Raw genomic sequence first — 17,938 nt, 5'->3', positions numbered from 1 at the left:
CCCATGTAGTCTTCCTACTGGAGATGCAGCACTATATGAAGTTTTTGATTCAAAGTATAGTTTGTGTCCTGGAGGATGGTTCACCATCATCACCTTCAAGCTGGCTCTTCAGCTGTTCTTCCAGGAGGATGTTCTACTTCTCTTTTCAGCAGCTTCTTCGTGGTGCAGTATGTGAAATGACCAGTGAATCCCATGGTCATAGCCCATCCTGCACTTCAGGTAATGTGGTTTACCTCATTTGACACAATCTTATGTGGGATCCCATGTTAATAGATCAAATACTCTGTAAGCCCTTGGACAGTAATACTGGCTGAAGCCCTGCAGGTAGGAAAGGCAAACTCATGCCAGGAACATGTATCCAGTATGAGCATGAATCACTGGCCCTTTCAGAGTAGAAGTGGCCCAATGTAGTCAACCTGCCACCAAAAGGTCAATTGGTCTCCTCAAGGAATAGTGCTACATTGGGACCCAGCATTAGTTTCTGTTAATGGCAGGTTGGACATTTGGTAGCAGTAGCAGCAACATCAGCCTTGTTAAGTGGGTGCTTATGTTGTGGGGGCCATGCATAGCCTCCATTTCTGTCACCAAGTTTACTTCATTTTATGCCCATAGTGCTGACACTGCAGTGGCTGATGGCAGGGGCTAGCTGGTGTCATCTGGCTGAGGCATTTTGTCTACTCTCTATACAAAGTAAATGACCACTTGAAGCTCTGTTTATTGGGAGGATTGTCCCTTGTTACAGTTTTGGTTCTCAGGGAAGCATACCGGGAGGCAGAATTTGTTGTGCAGGATATCTATTAAGGAATGTGCTGGAAAGGACTGTGGAAAAAAGAGAAAGGAAGCAAGATTGGACAGAGGGAGGAGTATAGCTTGGTATAGACCTGATAGCAATCTTAGTTGACCTGATAGGGAGCTCTGGAGCTAAAATGAGTTTTCAGAGTTGTCCTATGTTGGCCTGCATGACTAGGCCTTTATATCTCTATCTTAGTCAGTCACAGGATGTAGGCTGCTCTGAGAAGGTCAGTTGTGACTCTGCTCAAGGAGCTTCTTTGAGGCTGAGTCACTCCTTGAGCAGTTGACGGCTGAAGGCTGCCACTGATGGCATTCCCAGCTGCTGGAGCAATAAGTCCTTTCTTGAAGGGGGATTCAGTGGCACATCTTTACGTCCACACTGAATCAGATACCCTGAGTTCAAATCCTATCCATATTAATTACTTCCTGGGTGATCTTGGACAAATTACTTAATCTCTCTGAGTTTTGGTTGCTTCATCTATAAAATGGGGGTTGTAGTATTACTTATTTCTTGGGAATATTGTGAAATTCAGGGACATAATTCATGTAAAGCACATTATACGAATCACTAGGAAGAGCCCAGTGAAACTGAGGTATTATTATTTTTTATTAGAGAACTGGATCAGGCTATATATCATGATATTTCTGGGACCTTTACTGTTGGATATCTCATATCATCAGACATTCTCTTTTAAAATGTTTTACGTTTTTCTTTCTGGGTTCATATATAGGAGGTTAGCTATAGTATTTAGATTCAAATCTCTGGAAAAAGGGCCTGGTGTTTTCTTTGCACACACAGCACCTCTTGTATATAAGAGGCTTGCATTTCTTCTTGCAGCTAAAGGGTGTGGCAAACATAGTAGGGAATTCTGGAGTAGGCTGAGTGTGTGCCTGGCTCTGCGTCATCATCATCACTGTCACATTACCTCAGACGATGACTGGCTCTCCAACTCCCTCCACCCCAGCTATGATGGGTTTGATGGGTGTGAAGAGGAGCCTTCCTTCTGGCAGGTGGTCAATGTTGGTTGACTTTAAATAATCCCTCACTAAACATCATCTCTTAAAAGGAGCCTAGGTATCTTGGATTTAAACTGAGCAGCCATACTCTGTGAGGGGTCAAACTGGCCCCCAAAGAAGGAAATGGTGAAGCCAAGAGCCCCAAAGGGAAGAGTTCCAACTCAACATCCTATGCAAAGCCCTTGGGCCAGTGGTTTTCAAACTGCAGGTTGCAACTCATCAATGGATTGAAAAATCATTTTAGTGGATGGTGACCAGCTTTTTTTTTTTTCTAATGAGCTAGAGAAATAGAAACTAGAAAATATCTGAATGCATTAACCTAGTAGTCTTACATATAGTTTCAAAAAATTTTTTCATTTGTACATGTATGTATTTTTTCTGGAATACGATATAAAAATCGTGTGTATCTGGCTGAAATACACTACCTTAGGGGGACGATACATATAGCAAGAACAGTTACCCTGACACTTTTAGCCCAGAAGTCTTACTTTTCTTTCTTTTCTTTTGATCAGGAATGGCTTGAGGCGTTTCTTTTATTCCTCTCCATTTTATTCACCTTCTATTCATCATACTTGGAGTGATCAAGGAAGAATGCATTTTATTTCTGTTCCTCCTATGCCCCTCTCAGTTCCAAGTGGTGCCTGGCGTGGGCCAAGAAGCCTGGTCTGCTCTATTTCTCTCTCCTAGTAGGCAAAGCAGTCAAGAGTGAGCTAGGCTGCTGGGTTCAGGGAGAGAGTTGGAGCAAGCTTCTTTATCTGAGATGGGGGGAGCCAATGAAGAAATTACTGGAAACATCATTTGGATCCTCAAATCTAAGTTGCTAGGCAGAAATCTGGAGCCAATGTACAGAGGTAAACAATGTCAGAAACAAAGTTGGGGGAGGAAGGGTTGACCTCACAGGGTCGAAATGGGAGGAAGAGACGTGAAAGAAAAGAATTCGCAAAATGAGGAACATCCACAGCAATGCTTCATGAGTTGAAAATGAGAAAAGCTAAAAACATATAAGCTACTTCTTTATCTATAAATTTTCATATTATAAATGTGCCAAAAGGAGATGATAGGGCTGTGGGTTACATAGGTGTATCCATTTCCAAACTATATAGCTACAAATTGTGCATCTCAGTATATATACATTTTACTTTAAAAAATTATAATAATTGAGTAAGAGTGGGAAGTGTGTAGAGATACAGATGGATCAAGAATGGGAGATTGTTGAGGTTGGGCATTGGGTACATGGGGATTCATTATACTATTCTGTTTACTTTGTATTTGAAGTTTTCCACAATACGAACCGGAAAAAAATGTTTCAAAATGCCTTAAATGCTCTTCCATGTTATTAATCCATCCAAGAGCTGATATTATCTTTTCCCCTGTAATCTCAAACCAACACGGAAGCAACAAATGGGCTACACTGTCTCCACATTCTTGGCTGTTTGGAACAGCCACATCCTGAAGCCTCAATAGACCAAGCTCTCCAGGAGAGGCTTATCTACCATAGCCACACTGGGCAATCAGAAGGGAGCTAAGAGACAGAGATGGTGGCTTTGTGTGTAAAAGACTTATTAAATCCAGCATTTCTTCATTGACCTCACAGATCTCTCTAATGTCACCTTTCCAGTAGCCTGTGAGGGTCCCAGGAGATTTGTGTTTGTTATTTCAGTTGTTGTTGATAATTAAGGAGGCAATGAGACCTGTACCTACCTAGAAAATGCCTGACATTGTGAATTATGAATAGAGAAGATGAAATGGCAACAGCTGGCAATTCAACATGTGTGGTTTGCTGTAACAGGAAGCCACAAACTAATCTTGGAGGCCCAATACAGCGTGAAGGCTGTAGAACTGCTTGCTCAAGGCTAAGAAGTTAAAGGCTTGCTGGTGAGGAAATGGCCCCCTCATCCACCTCCTCATTAACAGGTCCAGAGTGACGGTGTGCTGCCAGAGGCTGATCTTGATGTCTAGTGATATGAGGCAGAACTGGAGCCCCGGCATGAGACAGTGTAGTAGAAAGGTATTCTAGTCTTGGATCTTCAAGTAACTATACAGCTAACCTATACTTTTATTTCCTCATCTGTAAAATGATCCAGCTGAATTCCAAAGGTCCCTTTTATTTCTAAAATTCCATTATATATTTGCCTTAGTTAAAGTTTCACTCACCTATTGCATTGGCAAATTATCAATTCGGCAGAGTTGTCCTCTCCTCATATGTTACCAAATTCTTGACAAGGGTCAGTCTCAAAGCAGAGAGAGTAGTAACTGCTTCTATGTTGTGATTTAGGGCATAAAGAGATGGAATCCCAAGTTTGCAAACTTCTCACTAGCTATAGTATATCCTGAAATTACACTTGAAGAGATTTGTTTCTTTGCATTTTGGAGGTTCATCTTTAAGGTTCATTTTTTTTTATTGAGTTATTGATAGGTTACAATCTTGTGAAATTTCAGTTGTACATTAATGTTTGTCAGTCATGTTGTAGGTGCACCACTTCACCCTTTGTGCCCACCCCCCACCCCACCTTTCCCCTGGTATCCACTAAACTGTTCTTAGTCCATAATTTTAAATTCCTCATATGAGTGGAGTCATACACAGATTATCCTTCTCTCGCTGGCTTATTTCACTGAACATAATTCTCTCAAGGTCCATCCATGTTATTGCAAATGGAATGATTTTGTTCTGTTTTGCAGCTGAGTAGTATTCCATTGTATATATGTACCACATCTTCTTTATCCATTCGCCTGTTGCTGGACACTTAGGTTGCTTCCACATCTTGGCTATGGTAAACAGTGCTGCAATAAACATTGGGGTGCATAGGACTTTTGGGATTGCTGACTTCAAGCTCTTTGGATAAATACCCAGTAGTGGGATGGCTGGATCGTATGGTAGTTCTATTTTTAATTTTTTGAGCAATCTCCATACTGTTTTCCATAGTGGCTGCACCAGTTTGCATTCCCACCAGCAGTGTATGAGGGTTCCTTTCTCTCCACAACCTCTCCAACATTTGTTGCTATTAGTTTTAGATATTTTTGTCATTCTAACGGGTATAAGGTGATATCTTAGTGTAGTTTTGATTTGCATTTCCCTGATGATCAGTGATGACGAGCATCTTTTCATGTGCCTATAGGCCATCCGTATATCTTCTTTGGAGAAATGTCTGTTCATGTCTCCAGCCCATTTTTTGATTGGGTTGTTTGATGTTTTGTTATTGAGTTGCGAGAGTTCTTTATATATTATGGATATTAAGCCTTTGTCAGATATATGACTTGCAAATATTGTTTCCCAGTTAGTGGGTTGTTTTTTTTGTTTCAATCCTGTTTTCATTTGCCTTGAAGAAGCTCTTTAATCTGATGAAGTCCCATTTGTTTATTCTTTCTATTGTTTCCCTTCTCTGAGAAGGCATGGTGTCCGAAAAGGTCCTTTTAATACTGATGTCAAAGAGTGTACTGCCTATGTTTTCTTCCAGAAGCCTTATGGTTTCAGGTCTCACCTTTAGGTCTTTGATCCATTTTGAGTTTATTTTGGTGAATGGTGAAAAAGAATGGTCAATTTTCATTCTTTTACATGTGGCTTTCCAGTTTACTGAGCACCATTTGTTGAAAAGACTTTCTTTTCTCCATTGTATGCCCTCAGCTCCTTTGTCAAAGCTAAGGTGTCCATAGATGTGTGGTTTTATTTCTGGGCTTTCAATTCTGTTCCATTGATCTGTGCACCTGTTTTTGTACCAGTACCATGCTGTTTTGATTACTGTAGCTTTGTGGTATGTTTTGAAGTCAGGGATTGTGATGCCTCCCGTTTTGTTCTTTTTTCTCAGGATTGCTTTAGAAATTCGGGGTCTTTTGTTGCCCCATATGAATTTTAGGATTCTTTGTTCTAAATCTGTAAAGAATGTCATTGGGATTCTGATTGGGATGGCGTTGAATCTGTAGATTGCTTTAGGTAGAACGGACATTTTAACTATGTTTATTCTTCCAATCCATGTACATGGAATGTCTTTCCATCTCCTTATGTCGTCATCCAATTCTCTCAGAAAGGCCTTGTAATTTTCATTATATAGGTCCTTCACTTCCTTAGTTAAATTTACCCCAAGGTATTTTATTCTTTTTGTTGCGATTGTGAATGGTGTTGTATTCTTGAGTTCTTTTTCTGTTGGTTCATTACTGGAGTATAGAAATGCTACTGATTTATGCAAATTGATTTTATACCCTGCAACTTTGCTGTAGTTGTTGATTACTTCTAAGAGTTTTCCAATGGATTCTTTGGGGTTTTCTATATATAAGATCATGTCGTCTGCAAACAGCGAGAGTTTCACTTCTTCCCTCCCTATTTGGATTCCTTTTTTTCCTTTTTCTTGCCTGATTGCTCTGGCCAGGACCTCCAGTACTATGTTAAATAAGAGTGGTGATAGAGGGCATCCTTGTCTCGTTCCTGTTTTCAGTGGGATGGGGTTCAGTTTTTGCCCATTGAGTATGATATTGGCTATGGGTTTGTCGTATATGGCCTTTAAGGTTCATTCTTAAGGTTCATATTTGCATTTGAGGAGGTTCCCTTATTAAAATGGAAATGCTCCTGGAAGACTATTCAGTCCTTAGCACAGATTTCAAACTTTGTTCAAATAGTCCATTAGATTGGTCTTGTGGGCAGGAGGAGAGGATGGAACTGGGGAAGAGTGTGAAGACGCTGATGTGAATCCAGTGCACTGTCTGGGCTCTACCACCCTTAGTGATGGACCAATTGTTATAGGAAAGGAAATATGAAAAGACTAGGTTAGGGGATGGTATGGGGAGACCTGAATCAGTTGGAGTCCACACAAATTTTAGCACATGACTCTAAAGTCCCCTACATTTCTGTCATGGACTTAATATTCATATCCCTTCCCAAATTCACATGTTGAAGCTCTAACCCCCAATATGAATGTATTTGGAGACGGGGCTTTTGAGGAGTAATTAGGGTTAAATGAGGCTCTGAGTGTGGGGTAATCATGATGGGATTAGTACTCTTCTAAGAGGAGACATGAAAGAGATTGCTCTCTCTCTCCACACACACATATACACACACACCGAGGAAAGACCATGTGAGTACACAGCAAGAAGGTGGCCTGTGCAAGCCAGAAAGAGAGCTCTCACCAGAACCTACCTCTGGATGTTAATCTTGGACTTTACAGCCAGAAATAAATTTCTGACGTTTGCGCTACCCAGTCTGTAATACTTTGTCATGGCAACTGGAGCTAAGACAATCTCCTTTTAATCACATGGCTCTCTTCCCTTCCAGTGTTAGCCATGAGTCAATTTGCCAAATTAGGCATGAAAGAAATGTCCCCAAAACATCTGGCAAGGGAATATTCTTAAATATTATTCCTATCCCAGAGGTTACCAGGGTGGTCTTTCTTCATGTGCTGTTGCTGAAGTTGACTACTTTCGGTTGAAGTTGACTACTTTTGGGTGATCCATTCAAACAAGGTGATAGCATTTCCTAAAGGAGCACTTCTCTTTTAACCTGTCCCACATGTGAAGTTAGATCTACTAACTTGATACGTGTTGGAGTTGGAAAGACTTTTACTGATTTTTAAAAAATTATCAACATTTTCAAACATGCTCCAAAGTAAAAACAATAATACAAAGAGCACCCACATCCTTATCACCCAGATTCAGTGATTACCAGGATTTTGCTTGTGAAGATTTTAAAGAAAAATATCAGTGAGAGGCAAAGTATTATATTTACAAATACTACGTGTGCCATGGGGAAAAAAAATCATTATTTTGTGGGGTGTAATATGCTGTCAAGCTATAGAAAATGTATCTAATCATTCTTCAACTAGAATGTAAGGGTAAATCTGGCCTAAACTTTAAAAGCTGAATTCTTTAATAAAATGGAAACATTAAATATTCAGCAACAAACCATTTGTATTTCAGTGGGTTTTGATGTTTTCTTCTCTTCAAAGGGCCCCAGGAGGGGGTTCCCAGGAGAGGGCTCCATGAATGGCCAGACTCTCCCTCTTCATATCTGAGCTCTTCTTAACAGTCTCCTGAGAGAGAAACCTAGAAAAGTCATTCTCCTCACCTTACTACATGCTCCCATAGATTCTCATTTGAGTCTTTTTACAATCACAGTTAAATCCTTAAAGTGTCACCATTTCTACACTTGGTTTTTACAGCCTACTCTTGGCTGGCATCCTAACAGCATCATTTCCTTAAAATTCTACAAGGACATATGCCAGCTAACATATTTATGTTACTTCTATCTTCAAAACTGTTTAGTGGTTCCACTTCCCAGGGAAGTAAATGTCCTCTGCTACCAGACCACAGACTAGACTCACATTGATCACCTTGGGTCGCCACTTTCTTCCTTGCTTCCATCAACCTGCCTCTCCATGTTCCCAATGAGTGGTCTTCAGGTTTGTGAACTGGTGCATTTTCTCCTACACCACTCCTTTGCTTAGAAAGTTCTTTCCTGTGAGCTTTTCTAAACCTCTTTTCCCCTTTTACTGTACATCTCTTTAAAATTACATCTACTTGAAAGAACAAACAAACCTAGCAAGACTGCCTGGAAGAAATGTTTTTCCTCCTTCCCTCAGTCACCCTCAGCATGAGATAGCAAGTGCTCCATAACTTACACAATGCATTTGCTGACCTATTGTGTTCACATTTCGGGGCTGAGCTGTAGCTTTTGAGAGATGGTTTTAGAGTGTTCTGGAGGTTTTTGAGGAACGTCCTGTAAAAATATTCACTTAAATTTTAACTCCAAGATCTGAGAGACTAAATCTATTTAAATTTTCTCTATGAGTGCTGAGTAAATTAGTTTTTGATGTCTTGAGTAATGGTTAGGATATTGTATGATGACATGATAGTGGGTAAGAAAAAGAGGAGGAATACAAACTAGTTGATAGCACTTCCAGAGAGTCTATTTTCATGAGTTTTAAATAGAAGCACTGCCTTCATGAACCCAACAACTGTCATCTCAACCTTCACTATGATTACTGCTATTATTACAGGAGTTCAGTTATATGTTAAAATCAATGACCTTCAAGAAGTGGGACCTAAAGCAAAAGACAGCTTTCTAGTACCACCTTGTGGCTAACCTATTAATATACATTGTAAGCTGATTACTACGTAGAAAGGTAGATAGACACATGTACGAAGTATTAGTGAAATATGCATTTTTGATGAATACATAATTATATATGTAAAAAATTATAGAGCTGAAAGGAATTTTACGATTACTTAAACCTCACGTAGGATAAATTTCATCCCACAGATTCAGATATGTAAGACAATTTCTCTGTAATTAACTTACTCTCAGTTAATTCTGGGGCCCCCTAGTCCACCTTTAGGCGTGCTCCAAAATTCTGGAGGACTTAAGGGGCGTAAAGGCATCAGCAAAAGTGGGAAGGGGTTTCTGATCCTTGGTCATCAAACAACATAAGTAACTTCTGAATCTTTTGTTGCTTGTTCCCAGCTGCAAGATACCTTCAGGTCTGGTGTATTTCTGCCAATTCTGGACTCTTCTTGGGTACCAGGGATCCTCTGCTGCTCTAGGTCACACTGCGCCCTACCCGTCTAGATGCATCACATCACCATTCCTTCCTGGGCTGCCTCTCTGGGGCCCCACTTGGTAAAGCAGCACATGTCATTCTGGTCTAGGATCTCCCAAACCATCCGGAATTTTTGATGTATTTTCTCTAGGAGTGCAGGGCTCAGGATTCCTCTTACTGAGTCACTGGCATGTTAGTACATGACTTCTTCCTCCCCTACGTCTCCCTATTTCTCCCATCCTCTGGCCCCTAGCAACTACCTTTCTACTCTCTGTTTCAATGAGTTTGACCATTTTTTTTTACATTCCACATCTAAGTGATGCCATGCAGTATTTGTCTTTGTCTGGCTTACTCAGTATAATGCCCTCAAGTTCTGCCCATGTTGTTGCAAATGACAGAATTTCCTTTTTTTTTTAAGGGTGAATAATATTCCATTACGTGTGTGTGTGTGTATGTGTACACCACATTTTCTTGATGCATTCATTTGTTGACGGACAGTTAGATTGTTGGCTATTGTGAATAATGTTGCAAGGAACATGGGAGTACAGATATCTCTTTGAGGTAATGGTTTTGTTTCCTTTGGATATATACCCATAAGAGGGATTGTTGGATCATATGGTAGTTGTATTTTTAATTATTTTGAGAAACTTCTGTACAGTTTTCCATAGTGGCTGTTACCAGGTTTCACTACCACCATTCACATACCTATTGGCCATTTGTATATCTTGTTTGGAAAAATGTCTATATCAGATCTTTGTCCATATTTTAATTGGATTATTTGTTTTTTTGCTACTGAGTTGTATGAGTTTCTTATATATTTTGGATATTAACCCCTTGTGGGATATGTGGTTTGCAAATGCTTTCTCTCATTCCGTAGGTTGCCTTTTCGTTTTGTTGATTGTTTCCTTTGCAGAGCATAAGGTTTTTAATTTGATGTAGTCCTGCTTGTTTATTTCTGCTTTTGTTACCTTTGGTTTTGGTGTCAAATCCAAAAAATCATTGCCAAGACCAATGTCAAGGAGCTTACTCCCTTTGTTTTCTTCTAGGAGTTTTACAGTTTTAGGTCTTACATTCAAGTCTTTAATCCATTTTGAGTTGATTTTTGTGTATGGTGTAAGATAGAGGTCCAGTTTCATTCTTTTCCATGTGGCTATCCAGTTTTCCCAACACCATTATTCATTCAATTATTTATTAATATAACTGTAGGCTCGTGGATATTTATTTTATTCTATGGGTGATAATCCAATACTATCATTATTCTGTTATTCAAATTGTGCCAGCATTAGCCCTTAGGAAGGAGTTCCTTGAGGTTGGCTCCTGTGTTCTTTTGGTAAGCCTGTATCCTATTTTGAGCAATTTCTTTCTTTCTGAGTCATCAAGATGTTTCAGGCTCATCTCGTTTTGTCCTGTCCCAGACCTGGAGTCAATCTTTTCTCTAGGGAGCCCTAGTTCCTTTTACTGGAGAATAGTGTTTAGAAAGTAGGATGTCGGTGCTAGGTATACTTAACGATACTGAGGTGTCATTGCCTCTAGACCCTCCCTGTATTTATACTCATATATAGTTACACATTTATTTTTACTTCTTTATCTAACCATCTGTATGTATATATTGAAAGCTATTATTTCATACTGAAGCTGCTAATTCCAGTCAAATACCACAGAGCTCATTCTGGCTTTCCCTCTTTCCTTATTTGTAATTCCTTCCTCCAACATCTGACTGCAGACCAGAGAAGAGGGAGAATCACAGGAGGGGTACTGTAAATCATTTCTTTCCACATTCCATAGGTCAAAGCTTAGCCATATGGCTTCACAATTTCAAGGTAAAAATAAAGGCAGAAACGTAGAGGAATATGGAAGAATGTGGTCTAGTGTGCTAAGAAAGAGGAGGAGAAACATGACAATTTATGAGCACTAGCATTCTTTACCATACCCAGGGGATGCAAATATCATTTTCTATGTGTGCCATCAGGTGAAAAAGTTTGGGAAGTACTAATAAGAGAGACTAAATGATACGTAAAAATTAAGGAGCAGCTAGATTTCTTCCAATGAAATTATATTATCTACTTAGGGCTAAACATAACTTTATTATTTTTATTTGGAAATATTTTTGATATGTAAACAATGAAATCAATGAGAAAACACCAAAACGTAAATGTGGTAAGTGGATTTAAGGTTTCAATTCAGAACACATTTTTCCACCTCAATCTCTAAGACAAATAAAAATCTGAGTTTTTATATACGTATGTCTGTTTATTGGGCTGGGTTTTTGGTTTTTAGTTTGCAAATTGTCATCATTTGAAACTCTGACATCTTGTTAAGCACTGTAAAAAGGTGACACTAACATGGTGGGGATGACAATTACTCTTTAACTGATACTGAGCTGCCAATTCAAATTCTATATGGATGTACTGGGAGTTGTATGCTCTTTTCTGCTTCAGTGAAGGAGACAATTGTTCTCTGTGGCTTTCCGATTTCTTATAAAATCTGTAATGCATGCTCTGGGAATTAGGATATTCTATCCTCAAAGATAGTTATTCTTCCTCTTTTAATGGAACTGTATTGCTGATGTTTTCTTGTGGGAAATCAGACATATTTACTTTAGATAAATTAATTATCTGAGCTAAACAAACCTGAGAGTTAGTATCTTGAGTAACAGAATATTTAATTAATACAGAATATTTGATCATGCAAATTGGGCTGGAATTACATTTAAATTTAAAACAAAAGCTCACATAACAGTTCTGTCTATCCAGAGGTCCCAGGATGACTCTAAAGGAAGAAAAGGGGTATTTATGCCTTATGATATTATGTAGGAAAAAATACTACTAGACTCAAAGTCTCATAGGAGACTTTTTTTTAAAGAACAAATTTATTAAGGTATAATTGACATACAACAGCACATATTTATAGTTTACAATGTGAAAAGTTTTGATATACATATATACATGTGAAACCATCACCAAAATCAAGGCAATGAACATATCCACCCCCCAAAGCTTCCTCATGGCCCTTTGAAATTCCTTCCTCTGCACCTTATCCCTAGGCAACCACGGATCTGCTTCCTGTCACTATAGATTTGTCTGCACTTTCTAGAGTTTTACATAAATAGAATTATACAGTATGTACTCTCTTTGTCCCACTTCCTTCATTCAGCATAATTATTTTGAGTTTCAACCATGTTGCTGTGTGTAACAATAGTTCATTCTTTTTATAGTTGAGTAGTATTCCATTATATGCACATATCACCATTTGCTTATCCATTCCCTTGCTGAGGGACATTTGGATTCTTTCCAGAGAATCCAAATGAAGGCTGTCACAAATAAAGCTGCTGTGAACATTTGTGCTCTAGTCTTTGTATGGACATATGCTTCCATTTTTCTTGGGTAAGTGCCTAGGAATCAAATAGCTGGACTTCATGGTAACTGTGTTTTACCTTTTTAAAATTTTATTTTATTGAAATCAAATTGAAATTGAAATTGAAAAGTGTGTTTTACTTTTTAAAGAAACTGCCACATTTTTTCCAAAGTGATTTCTTTCCCATCAATAGTATGTGAGAATTCCAGTTCCTTTGCTTCCTCTTCAATATTTGGTAAAATCAGTTAATTTTAGACATCCTAATAGGTATGTAGTAGTATCTCTTTGCGGATTGTATTTGCATTCTTCTAATGACTAATGATATTTAGCATCTTTGCTTATTTGCCATCCATATATCTTCTTTGGTAAAGCGCCTGTTTAATTTTGGCCAATTTAAAAAACTGGGTTGTTTCTTTTCTTATTACAATGTTTGAAAGATATTTATATATACTGGATATGTGTTTTGTCAGATATATGATTTGAAAATATTTTCTCCCAGTCTGTGCTTTGCCTTTTCATTCTTTTAATAATGTCTTTCAAATAGCAAAATTGTTAACTTTGAAGAAATCCAATTTATCAATTCTTTTCTTTTATGGTTTGTGTTTTTGGTAGTATATCTAAAAAATCTTTGTCTAACCTAAGATCACAAAGATTTTCTCTTATGTTTTCTTCCAGAAGTTTTATAGTTTTATTGCTTATATCCAGGTAAGGACTATAACCCAATTTGAGTCAATTTTTGTGTATGGGTTAAGGTACGGTTTGGGGTTATTTTTAAATTTTTATTTGCATTTGACCATTCTGTCACCAGCAGTGGACTCTAACTTTTTTTTCCTGTTTAGTGTAACCTAAATTCTCTTGTCTTGTTAGAAGGTGTAGATATTCCTTTCTCTAATGTCTTTGAATCTTGAGGTTGTTGGTTTCAGCTATGTTCCAGGAAGAAGATCTAAATGCCAACTGCCCTGAACCCAACTGCTCTGAGCAGGACCAGACCGATCCAGAGTGCAACCACAAGAGTGACACCCGCAGAGATGGGTGGAATGTTATACTAAAGCAACCCGACTTCATTAATGTCGTAAATTCTCCTCCTCTTGGAAGGGCAAAGTAGCCATTTTTAGATCATGCGATATATGTAAAAACATGTTTTCAAACCACTTATGTGCAAACTTATGCCCGCCTCTACATGCAATGATGAAACTTCCCCTTTTGAATATTCATTCCCTACCACAAATAAAAGACAACCACTCTCCTTGCCACAGCTCTGTGAAGTGATTCCCTGTGGTCTCCATTTTATTTGCTGCATGCTGTGAATAAAATTATGCTTTGTGTCACAACTACTTCTGGTGTAGGTTTTGATTTAACTCACCAAGGAGCAGATTCACTTTGGTCCAGTAACAATTCAATTGTTCTATCACCATATTTTGAAAAAAGCCATCTATCTCCACTGAATTGTCTTTTTACCTTTACTGAAAGTCTGTTGTCCAAATATATATAGGTCTGTTTCTGGACTGTCTATTCCATACCAATTATCTATTTGTCTATCTTTATGTCAGTACAACACTGTCTTGTTGAATGTAGCTTTATAATAAGTTTTTAAATCAGGTAGTATTAGTTCTCAAGCTTTTTTCCTATTTTAAAGTTGTTTTGGCTATTTTAGTGCATTTCCATATGAAGCATCAGCTTGTTAATGTTTTAGAAAACATTGTGCTGTGATTTTAATTGGGATTACGCTGACTTTATAGACTGATGTAAGGAAAATTGATATCTTAACACTTTGGAGTCTTCTGATTCCTGAACACAGTATATCTTTACATTTATGTAGGTCTTTAATTTTTTTCAGCTGTTTTCTCTTGTAGTTTTTGGTTTTTAAAATCAATTAGAATAAGATAATTCATTTTCTTTGTTATACATGTTTTGCTAGTAATTTGCAGCTAATTACAGCAAAAAGTGAGGTCAACCTGAAAGTGACACATATCACTTCAACTCACTACTCGTTGGCCAGAACTAATCATATGTTCCCACCCAACTGTAAGGGAGCCAGGAAGTACAATTCTGCTACATACCTGGAAAGGAAGGAAACTAGAAATATTTGGTGAACATCACTGTTGACTACCATAATATCCTTGGTTGCTACCCATCAGCCATTCCCCATCCCTTATAGCTTGCTAAGGGGACCCCAGTTTTTTTCACTCTCTTCTAGGTGACCATCTGCTTTAGGAAAGACCAGACCTTTCACAGTAATCCCATTCCTCTTTACTGGTTATTGAGTTAGCCATGTTCTGGCTAGAATACATAAGGATGTCTATTTCTGGGACTTCTGGGAAACTTTTTCTCTCTCTCAAAAAGGGATATCAGACAGGGGCACTTATCTTTCTTGCCTTTACCTGATGCTGTCTGATGATGTGCTTCCTTGTTGCTGAAACTAAGAGGGAGTGGCAAACACTCCAAGGCTGGCAGAGTGGTAGGCTGGACAGATTCTGGAAGACTGAGGGCACTGGCGTACAATGCTGAAACAATCAACCCTAGAATCACCCTACTTCTAGACCTCTTGCTATATAAGATGATAAATGTCCTTATTTTGGACCTTTTCTGCTTGGAATTTCTAATTGTACCATCTAATTGGTACTGAATGCTAAAGAGGAGCCAGGAATTGTGCTAAGCGCTTCATCTGCATAAAGGTAATACAATCTAATTTAATCCCCATAATAACACTGTGATGTAGTTGTGTTTATCATGTACATTTTATGGATGGGGAAATTAAAGCATAAGGAAGTTAAATCCTTGCACAAGACCACACAACTATAAAGTGGTAAAAACGAAGATTAGAACTTTAGGCCTTTCTGACACTAAAGACAACTCGAAATCATTTGTAAATATTTTATATCTTCCCTACGTCTAATTTTTCTCTGAAGCATACATAAAAGGTAGAATTGCAGTGTTTCACTCTAAGCATCTACAAATTTCCAGGGGTACACAAAAATATTAGATAACGTAGAATCTGATTAACCTTATAATTTACTGCTATGTAACTTTAGGCAAGTATTCTCTTTTATTTCAGTGAACATGTTCCATATCCTCACTAGGTACCAGAAATACAAACATTTAGACATTTATCCAAAGAGAATGGCAAGAAGGAAAAAAGAAGCAAAACATTAAATCAATGCTTAAACATTAAATCAACAGTTCTATAAAATGAGTATTAAATATATCCATTTGCAGATGGGAAACTTGAGGCTCAAAAGGCAAAGTAGTCAAGCCACAAAGCTAATAAATGATGGAATCAATAAGTGGTGGAATTAAGAAGTTACAGAGTGAGATTGAAAGCAATATTTGTCTGACTCTGTGTAAAATATTTTCAGTTTTACTGCAATATGTTTAGTGCATCCAGATATTATCTACTATGTATGTTTTGTCCTGAAATGAAGCTAGGCTTCATGATCAGCTGGTCCTGGTTTCCATTCTTACTTCATTAATTACTGTGACAATTAATAAAGGGAAACCTCATTTAAAATGAAGACAGGAGGCCAGAAGGGGGAACTCCTTTACGGTGCCACTGGAGGTCAATTGCAGGAAAGATAGTCAATTACAGACCCCATCAGAAAGAAGTCATCAACTGGAAGGAATAGTCAATTACAGGAAGAAATGTGCATTGCGTCCCAAACAGAAATCTCCCAGCTCAGCAACTCAGCCAGTGAGAAGCCATCACCACCCTAAACTCTTGCTTTTCTCCAATCACCTTCCTTCAAGGCCACTCCTCCCAATTTTTTCCTTTTTCTCTATCAAATAACGTTCTTCTCCTTTGATTGTTGAGTTTGGCTATGGTCTGCCATAGCATGCACATCCCAAATTGAAATTCTTCAGCTATTCCTGAATAAACTCATTTTGCTGGCAAAATAATTGCCTCTTTTATTTTTAAGGTTGACATTATCAATATCATGGCCTTGGGCCAGTTTTTAACCTTATGCAGCCTGTTTCCTCATTTGTATTGCAAGGTAATATGACTGCTTCATATGGCTTTGTGAAGATTGGGAAAATAAAGACAGTGCTCCTGGGCACTTAATAAATGACAGGCATTATTATTGCACAGCTAAGGAAATTAGGATACATAGAGATCAAAGTAGTGATAAATGTTCATCCAGTTCACTGGTAACCATGCCAGGACCAGAATGTAGAACCTATTTCTGCTTATCCAGAACTCTTTCTAGTAGCCAACCAAGGAGACTAGGAGGTTAAGGATTATGAAGAAAGTTTTTGGAGGGTAGAGGCAACCAATCCTAATTCCAGATTCTAAAATACGGTCCACTGATAAATGTTTATTGTGTGCCTATTCAGTTCTAGCTGCTGATGAGACAGTGACAAAAAGATCAACAAGATTCCTGTTCTTAAGGAGCTTATATATATTCTAGGAAGAGCAAATAGTAAATAAATAAACAAAATAATTTCAAACAGAGGTAAATGATAACAGATTGATGTGGGAGAGCCTGTCTAGGTAAGGGATGGAATCCTGCCTTAAATGATGAGAAAGAGGCATCCAGATAAAGTACTGGGAGGAAAATTGTCCAGTGTTGGAGGAAACTGTGCAAATGGAAAGTTCTGCTGATGGTAGTGTCACCGAACCTGAAGTGAGTTCGCTCACCCGTTGCGCAGCAAGCCAATCTCTGACACCGGGGGTGGTGGAAGAAAGTAGGAACTTTATTTTTGCACAGCGCTGAGCAAGGAGAGAGGGCAGCTAACGCTGAAATCCCAAACTCTCCGAAAAGCTAAAAGGAAGGGTTTTTATTTGGGGCTTTAGGTAGGGGAGGGGGAGCATATGGCCTTGTTGGTTGGAGCTTTCCCACCAGCCTGCCTTTGGCCTTGAGACACTTGCAGAGAGGAGGGAGCTCTTGACCTTGCTGGTCAGCAGCTTTCCCACCAGCCCGTATCTCTTTGTGGGGAGGAGATGGTCCAGGTGCTTGTCCTTGATGGTGTCTGTCTCCATGGAGGATAGCGGATTCTGGAGGCAGGAAGCCAGAGAATAAGCAGGGAATGAGTGTTTTGGTTTTAACCCCATATATGCTGGGTTTAATGTGGGGAAACTGATACCAGTGTCGGTATCAGTAGTGAGCTTGGTGTGTTCAAGGGAGAGAAAGAAATAAGTGCATTTGAGCACTGTTGAAACAGTAAACAGACATTGATGATTAGGCACCTAGTAACTAAAGTATTTTTTCTTTTTTGCAGTTAGTGATTATAGCTTTCAGTTGTTCAGCTGCCCACTGTTA

The sequence above is a fragment of the Equus caballus genome, chromosome 14 (assembly GCF_041296265.1).
Source record: "Equus caballus isolate H_3958 breed thoroughbred chromosome 14, TB-T2T, whole genome shotgun sequence".
Taxonomy (NCBI): Eukaryota; Metazoa; Chordata; class Mammalia; order Perissodactyla; family Equidae; genus Equus; species Equus caballus.
This window is presented reverse-complemented; position numbering follows the sequence as displayed.